Raw genomic sequence first — 15,000 nt, forward strand, 5'->3', positions numbered from 1 at the left:
GTGTATAAAATCAGTAATAGACAGCGCAGAGACTTGTCCTACCAGCCCACTCTGCAGGGACCTGTTTCTGAGCTCCTGGTTGAGCCCCGAAAGAGTGGCATCAAACATTATATTACAAAAAATATTGATCCCAATGCAGTACACCATATCGACGTGAAATTGGCAGGTGCACTCACTGGATGAGTCGAAGTGTAAAAAGCGACCCATCCAGATACAACAATGCAAAAGCCTACAACACCTGGTATTCCCAGGCAGTCTCCCATCCAAGTACTAACCAGGCTCGAACATGCTTAGCTTCCGAGATCAGACGAGATCGGGCGCATTCAGGGTGATATGGTCGTAGGCCGTGCTTGCAGAGACCTGTCGAACACTCATATGTATAAAATAATCAACATTCAACTATACTCCTGGAGGTCATCGCTCGTGAAAACGTTTATTCTGAGCTCCTGGTTTAGCCCCGAAAGAGTGGCATCAAACAGTATTTTACAAAAAATATTGATCCCAATGCAGTACACCATATCGACGTGAAATTGGCAGGTGCACTAACTGGATGAGTCGAAGTGTAAAAAGCGACCCATCCAGATACAACAATGCAAAAGCCTACAACACCTGGTATTCCCAGGCAGTCTCCCATCCAAGTACTAACCAGGATCGACCATGCTTAGCTTCCGAGATCAGAAGAGATCGGGCGCATTCAGGGTGAGATGGTCGTAGGCCATGCTTGGAAAGACCTGTCGCACATTCAGATGTATTAAACAATCAGCATTCAACTATACTTCTGGAGGTCATCGCTCAAAAAACTTTTATACTGGTAGAAACGAAGATGTAAACTGAGTGTACCAGCCTGCAATAGATTAATGTGTCCGTCCGTCCGTCCCCTTTAAATACTTTAACGAAGTGAAATCTCGTGCTGTTGGGTGTATACAATCAGTAATAGACAGCGCAGAGACTTGTCCTACCAGCCCACTCTGCAGGGACCTGTTTCTGAGCTCCTGGTTGAGCCCCGAAAGAGTGGCATCAAACATATTACAAAAAATATTGATCCCAATGCAGTACACCATATCGACGTGAAATTGGCAGGTGCACTCACTGGATGAGTCGAAGTGTAAAAAGCGACCCATCCAGATAGAACAATGCAAAATCCTACAACACCTGGTATTCCCAGGCAGTCTCCCATCCAAGTACTAACCAGGCTCGAGCATGCTTAGCTTCCGAGATCAGACGAGAACGGGCGCATTCAGGGTGATATGGTCGTAGGCCGTGCTTGCAGAGACCTGTCGAACGCTCATATGTATAAAACAATCAACATTCAACTATACTCCTGGAGGTCATCGCTCGTGAAAACGTTTATTCTGAGCTCCTGGTTTAGCCCCGAAAGAGTGGCATCAAACAGTATTTTACAAAAAAATATTGATCCCAATGCAGTACACCATATCGACGTGAAATTGGCAGGTGCACTAACTGGATGAGTCGAAGTGTAAAAAGCGACCCATCCAGATACAACAATGCAAAAGCCTACAACACCTGGTATTCCCAGGCAGTCTCCCATCCAAGTACTAACCAGGCTCGAACATGCTTAGCTTCCGAGATCAGACGAGATCGGGCGCATTCAGGTTGATATGGTCGTAGGCCGTGCTTGCAGAGACCTGTCGAACACTCATATGTATAAAACAATCAACATTCAACTATACTCCTGGAGGTCATCGATCGTGAAAACGTTTATTCTGAGCTCCTGGTTTAGCCCCGAAAGAGTGGCATCAAACAGTATTTTACAAAAAATATTGATCCCAATGCAGTACACCATATCGACGTGAAATTGGCAGGTGCACTAACTGGATGAGTCGAAGTGTAAAAAGCGACCCATCCAGATACAACAATGCAAAAGCCTACAACACCTGGTATTCCCAGGCAGTCTCCCATCCAAGTACTAACGAGGCTCGACCATGCTTAGCTTCCGAGATCAGACGAGATCGGGCGCATTCAGGGTGAGATGGTCGTAGGCCATGCTTGGAAAGACCTGTCGCACATTCAGATGTATTAAACAATCAGCATTCAACTATACTTCTGGAGGTCATCGCTCAAAAAACTTTTATACTGGTAGAAACGAAGTTGTAAACTGAGTGTACCAGCCTGCAATAGATTAATGTGTCCGTCCGTCCGTCCCCTTTAAATACTTTAACGAAGTGAAATCTCGTGCTGTTGGGTGTATACAATCAGTAATAGACAGCGCAGAGACTTGTCCTACCAGCCCACTCTGCAGGGACCTGTTTCTGAGCTCCTGGTTGAGCCCCGAAAGAGTGGCATCAAACATATTACAAAAAATATTGATCCCAATGCAGTACACCATATCGACGTGAAATTGGTAGGTGCACTCACTGGATGAGTCGAAGTGTAAAAAGCGACCCATCCAGATAGAACAATGCAAAAGCCTACAACACCTGGTATTCCCAGGCAGTCTCCCATCCAAGTACTAACCAGGCTCGAGCATGCTTAGCTTCCGAGATCAGACGAGAACGGGCGCATTCAGGGTGATATGGTCGTAGGCCGTGCTTGCAGAGACCTGTCGAACACTCATATGTATAAAACAATCAACATTCAACTATACTCCTGGATGTCATCGCTCGTGAAAACGTTTATTCTGAGCTCCTGGTTTAGCCCCGAAAGAGTGGCATCAAACAGTATTTTACAAAAAATATTGATCCCAATGCAGTACACCATATCGACGTGAAATTGGCAGGTGCACTAACTGGATGAGTCGAAGTGTAAAAAGCGACCCATCCAGATACAACAATGCAAAAGCCTACAACACCTGGTATTCCCAGGCAGTCTCCCATCCAAGTACTAACCAGGCTCGACCATGCTTAGCTTCCGAGATCAGACGAGATCGGGAGCATTCAGGGTGATATGGTCGTAGGCCGTGCTTGCAGAGACCTGTCGAACACTCATATGTATAAAACAATCAACATTCAACTATACTCCTGGAGGTCATCGCTCGTGAAAACGTTTATTCTGAGCTCCTGGTTTAGCCCCGAAAGAGTGGCATCAAACAGTATTTTACAAAAAATATTGATCCCAATGCAGTACACCATATCGACGTGAAATTGGCAGGTGCACTAACTGGATGAGTCGAAGTGTAAAAAGCGACCCATCCAGATACAACAATGCAAAAGCCTACAACACCTGGTATTCCCAGGCAGTCTCCCATCCAAGTACTAACCAGGCTCGACACTGCTTAGCTTCCGAGATCAGACGAGATCTGGCGCATTCAGGGTGAGATGGTCGTAGGCCATGCTTGGGAAGACCTGTCGCACATTCAGATGTATTAAACAATCAACATTCAACTATACTTCTGGAGGTCATCGCTGAAAAAACCTTTATAGTGGTAGAAACGAAGTTGTAAACTGAGTGTACCAGCCTGAAATAGATTAATGTGTCCGTCCGTCCGTCCGTCCCCTTTCAATACTTTAACGAAGTGAAATCTCGTGCTGTTGGGTGTATAAAATCAGTAATAGACAGCGCAGAGACTTGTCCTACCAGCCCACTCTGCAGGGACCTGTTTCTGAGCTCCTGGTTGAGCCCCGAAAGAGTGGCATCAAACATTATATTACAAAAAATATTGATCCCAATGCAGTACACCATATCGACGTGAAATTGGCAGGTGCACTCACTGGATGAGTCGAAGTGTAAAAAGCGACCCATCCAGATACAACAATGCAAAAGCCTACAACACCTGGTATTCCCAGGCAGTCTCCCATCCAAGTACTAACCAGGCTCGAACATGCTTAGCTTCCGAGATCAGACGAGATCGGGCGCATTCAGGGTGATATGGTCGTAGGCCGTGCTTGCAGAGACCTGTCGAACACTCATATGTATAAAATAATCAACATTCAACTATACTCCTGGAGGTCATCGCTCGTGAAAACGTTTATTCTGAGCTCCTGGTTTAGCCCCGAAAGAGTGGCATCAAACAGTATTTTACAAAAAATATTGATCCCAATGCAGTACACCATATCGACGTGAAATTGGCAGGTGCACTAACTGGATGAGTCGAAGTGTAAAAAGCGACCCATCCAGATACAACAATGCAAAAGCCTACAACACCTGGTATTCCCAGGCAGTCTCCCATCCAAGTACTAACCAGGATCGACCATGCTTAGCTTCCGAGATCAGAAGAGATCGGGCGCATTCAGGGTGAGATGGTCGTAGGCCATGCTTGGAAAGACCTGTCGCACATTCAGATGTATTAAACAATCAGCATTCAACTATACTTCTGGAGGTCATCGCTCAAAAAACTTTTATACTGGTAGAAACGAAGATGTAAACTGAGTGTACCAGCCTGCAATAGATTAATGTGTCCGTCCGTCCGTCCCCTTTAAATACTTTAACGAAGTGAAATCTCGTGCTGTTGGGTGTATACAATCAGTAATAGACAGCGCAGAGACTTGTCCTACCAGCCAACTCTGCAGGGACCTGTTTCTGAGCTCCTGGTTGAGCCCCGAAAGAGTGGCATCAAACATATTACAAAAAATATTGATCCCAATGCAGTACACCATATCGACGTGAAATTGGCAGGTGCACTCACTGGATGAGTCGAAGTGTAAAAAGCGACCCATCCAGATAGAACAATGCAAAATCCTACAACACCTGGTATTCCCAGGCAGTCTCCCATCCAAGTACTAACCAGGCTCGAGCATGCTTAGCTTCCGAGATCAGACGAGAACGGGCGCATTCAGGGTGATATGGTCGTAGGCCGTGCTTGCAGAGACCTGTCGAATGCTCATATGTATAAAACAATCAACATTCAACTATACTCCTGGAGGTCATCGCTCGTGAAAACGTTTATTCTGAGCTCCTGGTTTAGCCCCGAAAGAGTGGCATCAAACAGTATTTTACAAAAAAATATTGATCCCAATGCAGTACACCATATCGACGTGAAATTGGCAGGTGCACTAACTGGATGAGTCGAAGTGTAAAAAGCGACCCATCCAGATACAACAATGCAAAAGCCTACAACACCTGGTATTCCCAGGCAGTCTCCCATCCAAGTACTAACCAGGCTCGAACATGCTTAGCTTCCGAGATCAGACGAGATCGGGCGCATTCAGGTTGATATGGTCGTAGGCCGTGCTTGCAGAGACCTGTCGAACACTCATATGTATAAAACAATCAACATTCAACTATACTCCTGGAGGTCATCGATCGTGAAAACGTTATTCTGAGCTCCTGGTTTAGCCCCGAAAGAGTGGCATCAAACAGTATTTTACAAAAAATATTGATCCCAATGCAGTACACCATATCGACGTGAAATTGGCAGGTGCACTAACTGGATGAGTCGAAGTGTAAAAAGCGACCCATCCAGATACAACAATGCAAAAGCCTACAACACCTGGTATTCCCAGGCAGTCTCCCATCCAAGTACTAACCAGGCTCGACTTTGCTTAGCTTCCGAGATCAGACGAGATCGGGCGCATTCAGGGTGAGATGGTCGTAGGCCATGCTTGGAAAGACCTGTCGCACATTCACATGTATTAAACAATCAACATTCAATTATACTTCTGGAGGTCATCGCTCAAAAAAACCTTTATACTGGTAGAAACGAAGTTGTAAACTGTGTGTACCAGCCTGCAATAGATTAATGTGTCCGTCCGTCCGTCCCCTTTCAATACTTTAACGAAGTGAAATCTCGTGCTGTTGGGTGTATAAAATCAGTAATAGACAGTGCAGAGACCTGTCCTACCAGCCCACTCTGCAGGGACCTGTTTCTGAGCTCCTGGTTGAGCCCCGAAAGAGTGGCATCAAACATTATATTACAAAAAATATTGATCCCAATGCAGTACACCATATCGACGTGAAATTGGCAGGTGCACTCACTGGATGAGTCGAAGTGTAAAAAGCGACCCATCCAGATACAACAATGCAAAAGCCTATAACACCTGGTATTCCCAGGCAGTCTCCCATCCAGTCTCCCATCCAAGTACTAACCAGGCTCGAACATGCTTAGCTTCCGAGATCAGACGAGATCGGGCGCATTCAGGGTGATATGGTCGTAGGCCGTGCTTGCAGAGACCTGTCGAACACTCATATGTATAAAACAATCAACATTCAACTATACTCCTGGAGGTCATCGCTCGTGAAAACGTTTATTCTGAGCTCCTGGTTTAGCCCCGATAGAGTGGCATCAAACAGTATTTTACAAAAAATATTGATCCCAATGCAGTACACCATATCGACGTGAAATTGGCAGGTGCACTAACTGGATGAGTCGAAGTGTAAAAAGCGACCCATCCAGATACAACAATGCAAAAGCCTACAACACCTGGTATTCCCAGGCAGTCTCCCATCCAAGTACTAACCAGGCTCGACCATGCTTAGCTTAAGAGATCAGACGAAATCGGGAGAATTCAGGGTGATATGGTCGTAGGCCGTGCTTGGAGAGACCTGTCGAACACTCATATGTATAAAATAATCAAAATTCAACTATACTCCTGGAGGTCATCGCTCGTGAAAACGTTTATTCTGAGCTCCTGGTTTAGCCCCGAAAGAGTGGCATCAAACAGTATTTTACAAAAAATATTGATCCCAATGCAGTACACCATATCGACGTGAAATTGGCAGGTGCACTAACTGGATGAGTCGAAGTGTAAAAAGCGACCCATCCAGATACAACAATGCAAAAGCCTACAACACCTGGTATTCCCAGGCAGTCTCCCATCCAAGTTCTAACCAGGCTCGACTCTGCTTAGCTTCAGAGATCAGACGAGATCGGGCGCATTCAGGGTGAGATGGTCGTAGGCCATTCTTGGAAAGACCTGTCGCACATTCACATGTATTAAACAATCAACATTCAATGATACTTCTGGAGGTCATCGCTCAAAAAAACCTTTATACTGGTAGAAACGAAGTTGTAAACTGTGTGTACCAGCCTGCAATAGATTAATGTGTCCGTCCGTCCGTCCGTCCCCTTTCAATACTTTAACGAAGTGAAATCTCGTGCTGTTGGGTGTATAAAATCAGTAATAGACAGCGCAGAGACCTGTCCTACCAGCCCACTCTGCAGGGACCTGTTTCTGAGCTCCTGGTTGAGCCCCGAAAGAGTGGCATCAAACATTATATTACAAAAAATATTGATCCCAATGCAGTACACCATATCGACGTGAAATGGGCAGGTGCACTCACTGGATGAGTCGAAGTGTAAAAAGCGACCCATCCAGATACAACAATGCAAAAGCCTACAACACCTGGTATTCCCAGGCAGTCTCCCATCCAAGTACTAACCAGGCTCGAACATGCTTAGCTTCCGAGATCAGACGAAATCGGGCGCATTCAGGGTGATATGGTCGTAGGCCGTGCTTGCAGAGACCTGTCGAACACTCATATTTATAAAACAATCAACATTCAACTATACTCCTGGAGGTCATCGCTCGTGAAAACGTTTATTCTGAGCTCCTGGTTTAGCCCCGAAAGAGTGGCATCAAACAGTATTTTACAAAAAATATTGATCCCAATGCAGTACACCATATCGACGTGAAATTGGCAGGTGCACTAACTGGATGAGTCGAAGTGTAAAAAGCGACCCATCGAGATACAACAATGCAAACGCCTACAACACCTGGTATTCCCAGGCAGTCTCCCATCCAAGTACTAACCAGGCTCGACCATGCTTAGCTTCCGAGATCAGACGAGATCGGGCGCATTCAGCGTGATATGGTCGTAGGCCGTGCTTGCAGAGACCTGTCGAACACTCATATGTATAAAACAATCAACATTCAACTATACTCCTGGAGGTCATCGCTCGTGAAATCGTTTATTCTGAGCTCCTGGTTTAGCCCCGAAAGAGTGGCATCAAACAGTATTTTACAAAAAATATTGATCCCAATGCAGTACATCATATTGACGTGAAATTGGCAGGTGCACTAACTGGATGAGTCGAAGTGTAAAAAGCGACCCATCCAGATACAACAATGCAAAAGCCTACAACACCTGGTATTCCCAGGCAGTCTCCCATCCAAGTACTAACCAGGCTCGACCATGCTTAGCTTCCGAGATCAGACGAGATCGGGCGTTTTCAGGGTGAGATGGTCGTAGGCCATGCTTGGAAAGACCTGTCGCACATTCAGATGTATTAAACAATCAACATTCAACTATAATTCTGGAGGTCATCGCTCAAAAAACCTTTATACTGGTAGAAACGAAGTTGTAAACTGAGTGTACCAGCCTGCAATAGATTAATGTGTCCGTCCGTCCGTCCCCTTTCAATACTTTAACGAAGTGAAATCTCGTGCTGTTGGGTGTATAAAATCAGTAAAAGACAGCGCAGAGACTTGTCCTACCAGCCCACTCTGCAGGGACCTGTTTCTGAGCTCCTGGTTGAGCCTCGAAAGAGTGGCATCAAACATTATATTACAAAAAATATTGATCCCAATGCAGTACACCATATCGACGTGAAATTGCAGGTGCACTCACTGGATGAGTCGAAGTGTAAAAAGCGACCCATCCAGATACAACAATGCAAAAGCCTACAACACCTGGTATTCCCAGGCAGTCTCCCATCCAAGTACTAACCAGGCTCGAACATGCTTAGCTTCCGAGATCAGACGAAATCGGGCGCATTCAGGGTGATATGGTCGTAGGCCGTGCTTGCAGAGACCTGTCGAACACTCATATTTATAAAGCAATCAACATTCAACTATACTCCTGGAGGTCATCGCTCGTGAATACGTTTATTCTGAGCTCCTGGTTTAGCCCCGAAAGAGTGGCATCAAACAGTATTTTACAAAAAATATTGATCTCAATGCAGTACACCATATCGACGTGAAATTGGCAGGTGCACTAACTGGATGAGTCGAAGTGTAAAAAGCGACCCATCGAGATACAACAATGCAAACGCCTACAACACCTGGTATTCCCAGTCAGTCTCCCATCCAAGTACTAACCAGGCTCGACCATGCTTAGCTTCCGAGATCAGACGAGATCGGGCGCATTCAGCGTGATATGGTCGTAGGCCGTGCTTGCAGAGACCTGTCGAACACTCATATGTATAAAACAATCAACATTCAACTATACTCCTGGAGGTCATCGCTCGTGAAATCGTTTATTCTGAGCTCCTGGTTTAGCCCCGAAAGAGTGGCATCAAACAGTATTTTACAAAAAATATTGATCCCAATGCAGTACATCATATCGACGTGAAATTGGCAGGTGCACTAACTGGATGAGTCGAAGTGTAAAAAGCGACCCATCCAGATCCAACAATGCAAAAGCCTACAACACCTGGTATTCCCAGGCAGTCTCCCATCCAAGTACTAACCAGGCTCGACCATGCTTAGCTTCCGAGATCAGACGAGATCGGGCGTTTTCAGGGTGAGATGGTCGTAGGCCATGCTTGGAAAGACCTGTCGCACATTCAGATGTATTAAACAATCAACATTCAACTATAATTCTGGAGGTCATCGCTCAAAAAACCTTTATACTGGTAGAAACGAAGTTGTAAACTGAGTGTACCAGCCTGCAATAGATTAATGTGTCCGTCCGTCCGTCCCCTTTCAATACTTTAACGAAGTGAAATCTCGTGCTGTTGGGTGTATAAAATCAGTAAAAGACAGCGCAGAGACTTGTCCTACCAGCCCACTCTGCAGGGACCTGTTTCTGAGCTCCTGGTTGAGCCCCGAAAGAGTGGCATCAAACATTATATTACAAAAAATATTGATCCCAATGCAGTACACCATATCGACGTGAAATTGGCAGGTGCACTCACTGGATGAGTCGAAGTGTAAAAAGCGACCCATCCAGATACAACAATGCAAAAGCCTATAACACCTGGTATTCCCAGGCAGTCTCCCATCCAGTCTCCCATCCAAGTACTAACCAGGCTCGAACATGCTTAGCTTCCGAGATCAGACGAGATCGGGCGCATTCAGGGTGATATGGTCGTAGGCCGTGCTTGCAGAGACCTGTCGAACACTCATATGTATAAAACAATCAACATTCAACTATACTCCTGGAGGTCATCGCTCGTGAAAACGTTTATTCTGAGCTCCTGGTTTAGCCCCGATAGAGTGGCATCAAACAGTATTTTACAAAAAATATTGATCCCAATGCAGTACACCATATCGACGTGAAATTGGCAGGTGCACTAACTGGAAGAGTCGAAGTGTAAAAAGCGACCCATCCAGATACAACAATGCAAAAGCCTACAACACCTGGTATTCCCAAGCAGTCTCCCATCCAAGTACTAACCAGGCTCGACCATGCTTAGCTTAAGAGATCAGACGAAATCGGGAGAATTCAGGGTGATATGGTCGTAGGCCGTGCTTGGAGAGACCTGTCGAACACTCATATGTATAAAATAATCAAAATTCAACTATACTCCTGGAGGTCATCGCTCGTGAAAACGTTTATTCTGAGCTCCTGGTTTAGCCCCGAAAGAGTGGCATCAAACAGTATTTTACAAAAAATATTGATCCCAATGCAGTACACCATATCGACGTGAAATTGGCAGGTGCACTAACTGGATGAGTCGAAGTGTAAAAAGCGACCCATCCAGATACAACAATGCAAAAGCCTACAACACCTGGTATTCCCAGGCAGTCTCCCATCCAAGTTCTAACCAGGCTCGACTCTGCTTAGCTTCAGAGATCAGACGAGATCGGGCGCATTCAGGGTGAGATGGTCGTAGGCCATGCTTGGAAAGACCTGTCGCACATTCACATGTATTAAACAATCAACATTCAATTATACTTCTGGAGGTCATCGCTCAAAAAACCTTTATACTGGTAGAAACGAAGTTGTAAACTGAGTGTACCAGCCTGCAATAGATTAATGTGTCCGTCCGTCCGTCAGTCCCCTTTCAATACTTTAACGAAGTGAAATCTCGTGCTGTTGGGTGTATAAAATCAGTAATAGACAGCGCAGAGACCTGTCCTACCAGCCCACTCTGCAGGGACCTGTTTCTGAGGTCCTGGTTGAGCCCTGAAAGAGTGGCATCAAACATTATATTACAAAAAATATTGATCCCAATGCAGTACACCATATCGACGTGAAATGGGCAGGTGCACTCACTGGATGAGTCGAAGTGTAAAAAGCGACCCATCCAGATACAACAATGCAAAAGCCTACAACACCTGGTATTCCCAGGCAGTCTCCCATCCAAGTACTAACCAGGCTCGAACATGCTTAGCTTCCGAGATCAGACGAAATCGGGCGCATTCAGGGTGATATGGTCGTAGGCCGTGCTTGCAGAGACCTGTCGAACACTCATATTTATAAAACAATCAACATTCAACTATACTCCTGGAGGTCATCGCTCGTGAAAACGTTTATTCTGAGCTCCTGGTTTAGCCCCGAAAGAGTGGCATCAAACAGTATTTTACAAAAAATATTGATCCCAATGCAGTACACCATATCGACGTGAAATTGGCAGGTGCACTAACTGGATGAGTCGAAGTGTAAAAAGCGACCCATCGAGATACAACAATGCAAACGCCTACAACACCTGGTATTCCCAGGCAGTCTCCCATCCAAGTACTAACCAGGCTCGACCATGCTTAGCTTCCGAGATCAGACGAGATCGGGCGCATTCAGCGTGATATGGTCGTAGGCCGTGCTTGCAGAGACCTGTCGAACACTCATATGTATAAAACAATCAACATTCAACTATACTCCTGGAGGTCATCGCTCGTGAAATCGTTTATTCTGAGCTCCTGGTTTAGCCCCGAAAGAGTGGCATCAAACAGTATTTTACAAAAAATATTGATCCCAATGCAGTACATCATATCGACGTGAAATTGGCAGGTGCACTAACTGGATGAGTCGAAGTGTAAAAAGCGACCCATCCAGATACAACAATGCAAAAGCCTACAACACCTGGTATTCCCAGGCAGTCTCCCATCCAAGTACTAACCAGGCTCGACCATGCTTAGCTTCCGAGATCAGACGAGATCGGGCGTTTTCAGGGTGAGATGGTCGTAGGCCATGCTTGGAAAGACCTGTCGCACATTCAGATGTATTAAACAATCAACATTCAACTATAATTCTGGAGGTCATCGCTCAAAAAACCTTTATACTGGTAGAAACGAAGTTGTAAACTGAGTGTACCAGCCTGCAATAGATTAATGTGTCCGTCCGTCCGTCCCCTTTCAATACTTTAACGAAGTGAAATCTCGTGCTGTTGGGTGTATAAAATCAGTAAAAGACAGCGCAAAGACTTGTCCTACCAGCCCACTCTGCAGGGACCTGTTTCTGAGCTCCTGGTTGAGCCCCGAAAGAGTGGCATCAAACATTATATTACAAAAAATATTGATCCCAATGCAGTACACCATATCGACGTGAAATTGGCAGGTGCACTCACTGGATGAGTCGAAGTGTAAAAAGCGACCCATCCAGATACAACAATGCAAAAGCCTATAACACCTGGTATTCCCAGGCAGTCTCCCATCCAGTCTCCCATCCAAGTACTAACCAGGCTCGAACATGCTTAGCTTCCGAGATCAGACGAGATCGGGCGCATTCAGGGTGATATGGTCGTAGGCCGTGCTTGCAGAGACCTGTCGAACACTCATATGTTTAAAACAATCAACATTCAACTATACTCCTGGAGGTCATCGCTTGTGAAAACGTTTATTCTGAGCTCCTGGTTTAGCCCCGAAAGAGTGGCATCAAACAGTATTTTACAAAAAATATTGATCCCAATGCAGTACACCATATCGACGTGAAATTGGCAGGTGCACTAACTGGATGAGTCGAAGTGTAAAAAGCGACCCATCCAGATACAACAATGCAAAAGCCTACAACACCTGGTATTCCCAGGCAGTCTCCCATCCAAGTACTAACCAGGCTCGACCATGCTTAGCTTAAGAGATCAGACGAAATCGGGAGAATTCAGGGTGATATGGTCGTAGGCCGTGCTTGGAGAGACCTGTCGAACACTCATATGTATAAAATAATCAAAATTCAACTATACTCCTGGAGGTCATCGCTCGTGAAAACGTGTATTCTGAGCTCCTGGTTTAGCCCCGAAAGAGTGGCATCAAACAGTATTTTACAAAAAATATTGATCCCAATGCAGTACACCATATCGACGTGAAATTGGCAGGTGCACTAACTGGATGAGTCGAAGTGTAAAAAGCGACCCATCCAGATACAACAATGCAAAAGCCTACAACACTTGGTATTCCCAGGCAGTCTACCATCCAAGTTCTAACCAGGCTCGACTCTGCTTAGCTTCCGAGATCAGAAGAGATCGGGCGCATTCAGGGTGAGATGGTCGTAGGCCATGCTTGGAAAGACCTGTCGCACATTCACATGTATTAAACAATCAACATTCAATTATACTTCTGGAGGTCATCGCTCAAAAAACCTTTATACTGGTAGAAACGAAGTTGTAAACTGAGTGTACAAGCCTGCAACAGATTAATGTGTCCGTCCGTCCGTCAGTCCCCTTTCAATACTTTAACGAAGTGAAATCTCGTGCTGTTGGGTGTATAAAATCAGTAATAGACAGCGCAGAGACCTGTCCTACCAGCCCACTCTGCAGGGACCTGTTTCTGAGCTCCTGGTTGAGCCCCGAAAGAGTGGCATCAAACATTATATTACAAAAAATATTGATCCCAATGCAGTACACCATATCGACGTGAAATGGGCAGGTGCACTCACTGGATGAGTCGAAGTGTAAAAAGCGACCCATCCAGATACAACAATGCAAAAGCCTACAACACCTGGTATTCCCAGGCAGTCTCCCATCCAAGTACTAACCAGGCTCGAACATGCTTAGCTTCCGAGATCAGACGAAATCGGGCGCATTCAGGGTGATATGGTCGTAGGCCGTGCTTGCAGAGACCTGTCGAACACTCATATTTATAAAACAATCAACATTCAACTATACTCCTGGAGGTCATCGCTCGTGAAAACGTTTATTCTGAGCTCCTGGTTTAGCCCCGAAAGAGTGGCATCAAACAGTATTTTACAAAAAATATTGATCCCAATGCAGTACACCATATCGACGTGAAATTGGCAGGTGCACTAACTGGATGAGTCGAAGTGTAAAAAGCGACCCATCGAGATACAACAATGCAAACGCCTACAACACCTGGTATTCCCAGGCAGTCTCCCATCCAAGTACTAACCAGGCTCGACCATGCTTAGCTTCCGAGATCAGACGAGATCGGGCGCATTCAGCGTGATATGGTCGTAGGCCGTGCTTGCAGAGACCTGTCGAACACTCATATGTATAAAACAATCAACATTCAACTATACTCCTGGAGGTCATCGCTCGTGAAATCGTTTATTCTGAGCTCCTGGTTTAGCCCCGAAAGAGTGGCATCAAACAGTATTTTACAAAAAATATTGATCCCAATGCAGTACATCATATCGACGTGAAATTGGCAGGTGCACTAACTGGATGAGTCGAAGTGTAAAAAGCGACCCATCCAGATACAACAATGCAAAAGCCTACAACACCTGGTATTCCCAGGCAGTCTCCCATCCAAGTACTAACCAGGCTCGACCATGCTTAGCTTCCGAGATCAGACGAGATCGGGCGTTTTCAGGGTGAGATGGTCGTAGGCCATGCTTGGAAAGACCTGTCGCACTTTCAGATGTATTAAACAATCAACATTCAACTATAATTCTGGAGGTCATCGCTCAAAAAACCTTTATACTGGTAGAAACGAAGTTGTAAACTGAGTGTACCAGCCTGCAATAGATTAATGTGTCCGTCCGTCCGTCCCCTTTCAATACTTTAACGAAGTGAAATCTCGTGCTGTTGGGTGTATAAAATCAGTAAAAGACAGCGCAAAGACTTGTCCTACCAGCCCACTCTGCAGGGACCTGTTTCTGAGCTCCTGGTTGAGCCCCGAAAGAGTGGCATCAAACATTATATTACAAAAAATATTGATCCCAATGCAGTACACCATATCGACGTGAAATTGGCAGGTGCACTCACTGGATGAGTCGAAGTGTAAAAAGCGACCCATCCAGATACAACAATGCAAAAGCCTATAACACCTG

At 45.5% G+C, this 15,000-nt stretch overlaps 23 non-coding genes and 12 pseudogenes across 23 annotated transcripts; all 35 read right to left on the reverse strand.

Annotated features, from left to right (window-relative positions):
• Window positions 1-226: 226 nt before the first annotated feature.
• On the reverse strand, window positions 227-345 carry LOC142926592 (5S ribosomal RNA). The gene has a single exon (XR_012943516.1). It is a non-coding gene; the product is annotated as a 5S ribosomal RNA (ribosomal RNA).
• A 252-nt stretch (window positions 346-597) lies between these two features.
• LOC142927507 (5S ribosomal RNA) lies at window positions 598-716 on the reverse strand. Its single transcript, XR_012944431.1, has one exon. It is a non-coding gene; the product is annotated as a 5S ribosomal RNA (ribosomal RNA).
• Window positions 717-1,140: 424 nt separating this feature from the next.
• Window positions 1,141-1,259, reverse strand: LOC142928080 (5S ribosomal RNA; annotated as a pseudogene).
• Window positions 1,260-1,512: 253 nt separating this feature from the next.
• Window positions 1,513-1,631, reverse strand: LOC142928836 (5S ribosomal RNA). Its single transcript, XR_012945147.1, has one exon. It is a non-coding gene; the product is annotated as a 5S ribosomal RNA (ribosomal RNA).
• A 252-nt stretch (window positions 1,632-1,883) lies between these two features.
• LOC142927693 (5S ribosomal RNA) lies at window positions 1,884-2,002 on the reverse strand. The gene has a single exon (XR_012944617.1). It is a non-coding gene; the product is annotated as a 5S ribosomal RNA (ribosomal RNA).
• Window positions 2,003-2,426: 424 nt separating this feature from the next.
• On the reverse strand, window positions 2,427-2,545 carry LOC142927616 (5S ribosomal RNA). The gene has a single exon (XR_012944540.1). It is a non-coding gene; the product is annotated as a 5S ribosomal RNA (ribosomal RNA).
• A 252-nt stretch (window positions 2,546-2,797) lies between these two features.
• On the reverse strand, window positions 2,798-2,916 carry LOC142928841 (5S ribosomal RNA). Its single transcript, XR_012945152.1, has one exon. It is a non-coding gene; the product is annotated as a 5S ribosomal RNA (ribosomal RNA).
• Window positions 2,917-3,168: 252 nt separating this feature from the next.
• Window positions 3,169-3,287, reverse strand: LOC142927364 (5S ribosomal RNA). Its single transcript, XR_012944289.1, has one exon. It is a non-coding gene; the product is annotated as a 5S ribosomal RNA (ribosomal RNA).
• A 431-nt stretch (window positions 3,288-3,718) lies between these two features.
• On the reverse strand, window positions 3,719-3,837 carry LOC142926593 (5S ribosomal RNA). The gene has a single exon (XR_012943517.1). It is a non-coding gene; the product is annotated as a 5S ribosomal RNA (ribosomal RNA).
• A 252-nt stretch (window positions 3,838-4,089) lies between these two features.
• LOC142927508 (5S ribosomal RNA) lies at window positions 4,090-4,208 on the reverse strand. Its single transcript, XR_012944432.1, has one exon. It is a non-coding gene; the product is annotated as a 5S ribosomal RNA (ribosomal RNA).
• A 424-nt stretch (window positions 4,209-4,632) lies between these two features.
• On the reverse strand, window positions 4,633-4,751 carry LOC142928081 (5S ribosomal RNA; annotated as a pseudogene).
• Window positions 4,752-5,004: 253 nt separating this feature from the next.
• LOC142928837 (5S ribosomal RNA) lies at window positions 5,005-5,123 on the reverse strand. The gene has a single exon (XR_012945148.1). It is a non-coding gene; the product is annotated as a 5S ribosomal RNA (ribosomal RNA).
• Window positions 5,124-5,374: 251 nt separating this feature from the next.
• Window positions 5,375-5,493, reverse strand: LOC142927099 (5S ribosomal RNA). Its single transcript, XR_012944024.1, has one exon. It is a non-coding gene; the product is annotated as a 5S ribosomal RNA (ribosomal RNA).
• Window positions 5,494-5,921: 428 nt separating this feature from the next.
• Window positions 5,922-6,052, reverse strand: LOC142928503 (5S ribosomal RNA; annotated as a pseudogene).
• Window positions 6,053-6,304: 252 nt separating this feature from the next.
• Window positions 6,305-6,423, reverse strand: LOC142928251 (5S ribosomal RNA; annotated as a pseudogene).
• Window positions 6,424-6,675: 252 nt separating this feature from the next.
• Window positions 6,676-6,794, reverse strand: LOC142928236 (5S ribosomal RNA; annotated as a pseudogene).
• A 432-nt stretch (window positions 6,795-7,226) lies between these two features.
• LOC142927247 (5S ribosomal RNA) lies at window positions 7,227-7,345 on the reverse strand. Its single transcript, XR_012944172.1, has one exon. It is a non-coding gene; the product is annotated as a 5S ribosomal RNA (ribosomal RNA).
• A 252-nt stretch (window positions 7,346-7,597) lies between these two features.
• LOC142926730 (5S ribosomal RNA) lies at window positions 7,598-7,716 on the reverse strand. The gene has a single exon (XR_012943654.1). It is a non-coding gene; the product is annotated as a 5S ribosomal RNA (ribosomal RNA).
• A 252-nt stretch (window positions 7,717-7,968) lies between these two features.
• LOC142926071 (5S ribosomal RNA) lies at window positions 7,969-8,087 on the reverse strand. Its single transcript, XR_012942996.1, has one exon. It is a non-coding gene; the product is annotated as a 5S ribosomal RNA (ribosomal RNA).
• Window positions 8,088-8,513: 426 nt separating this feature from the next.
• Window positions 8,514-8,632, reverse strand: LOC142927248 (5S ribosomal RNA). Its single transcript, XR_012944173.1, has one exon. It is a non-coding gene; the product is annotated as a 5S ribosomal RNA (ribosomal RNA).
• A 252-nt stretch (window positions 8,633-8,884) lies between these two features.
• LOC142927236 (5S ribosomal RNA) lies at window positions 8,885-9,003 on the reverse strand. Its single transcript, XR_012944161.1, has one exon. It is a non-coding gene; the product is annotated as a 5S ribosomal RNA (ribosomal RNA).
• Window positions 9,004-9,255: 252 nt separating this feature from the next.
• Window positions 9,256-9,374, reverse strand: LOC142926072 (5S ribosomal RNA). The gene has a single exon (XR_012942997.1). It is a non-coding gene; the product is annotated as a 5S ribosomal RNA (ribosomal RNA).
• Window positions 9,375-9,801: 427 nt separating this feature from the next.
• Window positions 9,802-9,932, reverse strand: LOC142928504 (5S ribosomal RNA; annotated as a pseudogene).
• Window positions 9,933-10,184: 252 nt separating this feature from the next.
• On the reverse strand, window positions 10,185-10,303 carry LOC142928297 (5S ribosomal RNA; annotated as a pseudogene).
• A 252-nt stretch (window positions 10,304-10,555) lies between these two features.
• Window positions 10,556-10,674, reverse strand: LOC142928237 (5S ribosomal RNA; annotated as a pseudogene).
• Window positions 10,675-11,105: 431 nt separating this feature from the next.
• On the reverse strand, window positions 11,106-11,224 carry LOC142927250 (5S ribosomal RNA). Its single transcript, XR_012944175.1, has one exon. It is a non-coding gene; the product is annotated as a 5S ribosomal RNA (ribosomal RNA).
• Window positions 11,225-11,476: 252 nt separating this feature from the next.
• Window positions 11,477-11,595, reverse strand: LOC142926731 (5S ribosomal RNA). The gene has a single exon (XR_012943655.1). It is a non-coding gene; the product is annotated as a 5S ribosomal RNA (ribosomal RNA).
• Window positions 11,596-11,847: 252 nt separating this feature from the next.
• Window positions 11,848-11,966, reverse strand: LOC142926073 (5S ribosomal RNA). The gene has a single exon (XR_012942998.1). It is a non-coding gene; the product is annotated as a 5S ribosomal RNA (ribosomal RNA).
• Window positions 11,967-12,393: 427 nt separating this feature from the next.
• Window positions 12,394-12,524, reverse strand: LOC142928506 (5S ribosomal RNA; annotated as a pseudogene).
• A 252-nt stretch (window positions 12,525-12,776) lies between these two features.
• Window positions 12,777-12,895, reverse strand: LOC142928252 (5S ribosomal RNA; annotated as a pseudogene).
• Window positions 12,896-13,147: 252 nt separating this feature from the next.
• LOC142928496 (5S ribosomal RNA) lies at window positions 13,148-13,266 on the reverse strand (annotated as a pseudogene).
• A 431-nt stretch (window positions 13,267-13,697) lies between these two features.
• LOC142927251 (5S ribosomal RNA) lies at window positions 13,698-13,816 on the reverse strand. The gene has a single exon (XR_012944176.1). It is a non-coding gene; the product is annotated as a 5S ribosomal RNA (ribosomal RNA).
• A 252-nt stretch (window positions 13,817-14,068) lies between these two features.
• LOC142926732 (5S ribosomal RNA) lies at window positions 14,069-14,187 on the reverse strand. The gene has a single exon (XR_012943656.1). It is a non-coding gene; the product is annotated as a 5S ribosomal RNA (ribosomal RNA).
• A 252-nt stretch (window positions 14,188-14,439) lies between these two features.
• Window positions 14,440-14,558, reverse strand: LOC142926074 (5S ribosomal RNA). Its single transcript, XR_012942999.1, has one exon. It is a non-coding gene; the product is annotated as a 5S ribosomal RNA (ribosomal RNA).
• Window positions 14,559-14,985: 427 nt separating this feature from the next.
• The window catches only part of LOC142928507 (5S ribosomal RNA), a 131-nt pseudogene continuing 116 nt past the window's right edge, over window positions 14,986-15,000 (reverse strand).

Source organism: Petromyzon marinus, chromosome 23 (assembly GCF_048934315.1).
Source record: "Petromyzon marinus isolate PM22_M1 ecotype Great Lakes invasive population chromosome 23, UKy_Petmar_22M1.pri1.0, whole genome shotgun sequence".
NCBI lineage: Eukaryota > Metazoa > Chordata > Hyperoartia > Petromyzontiformes > Petromyzontidae > Petromyzon > Petromyzon marinus.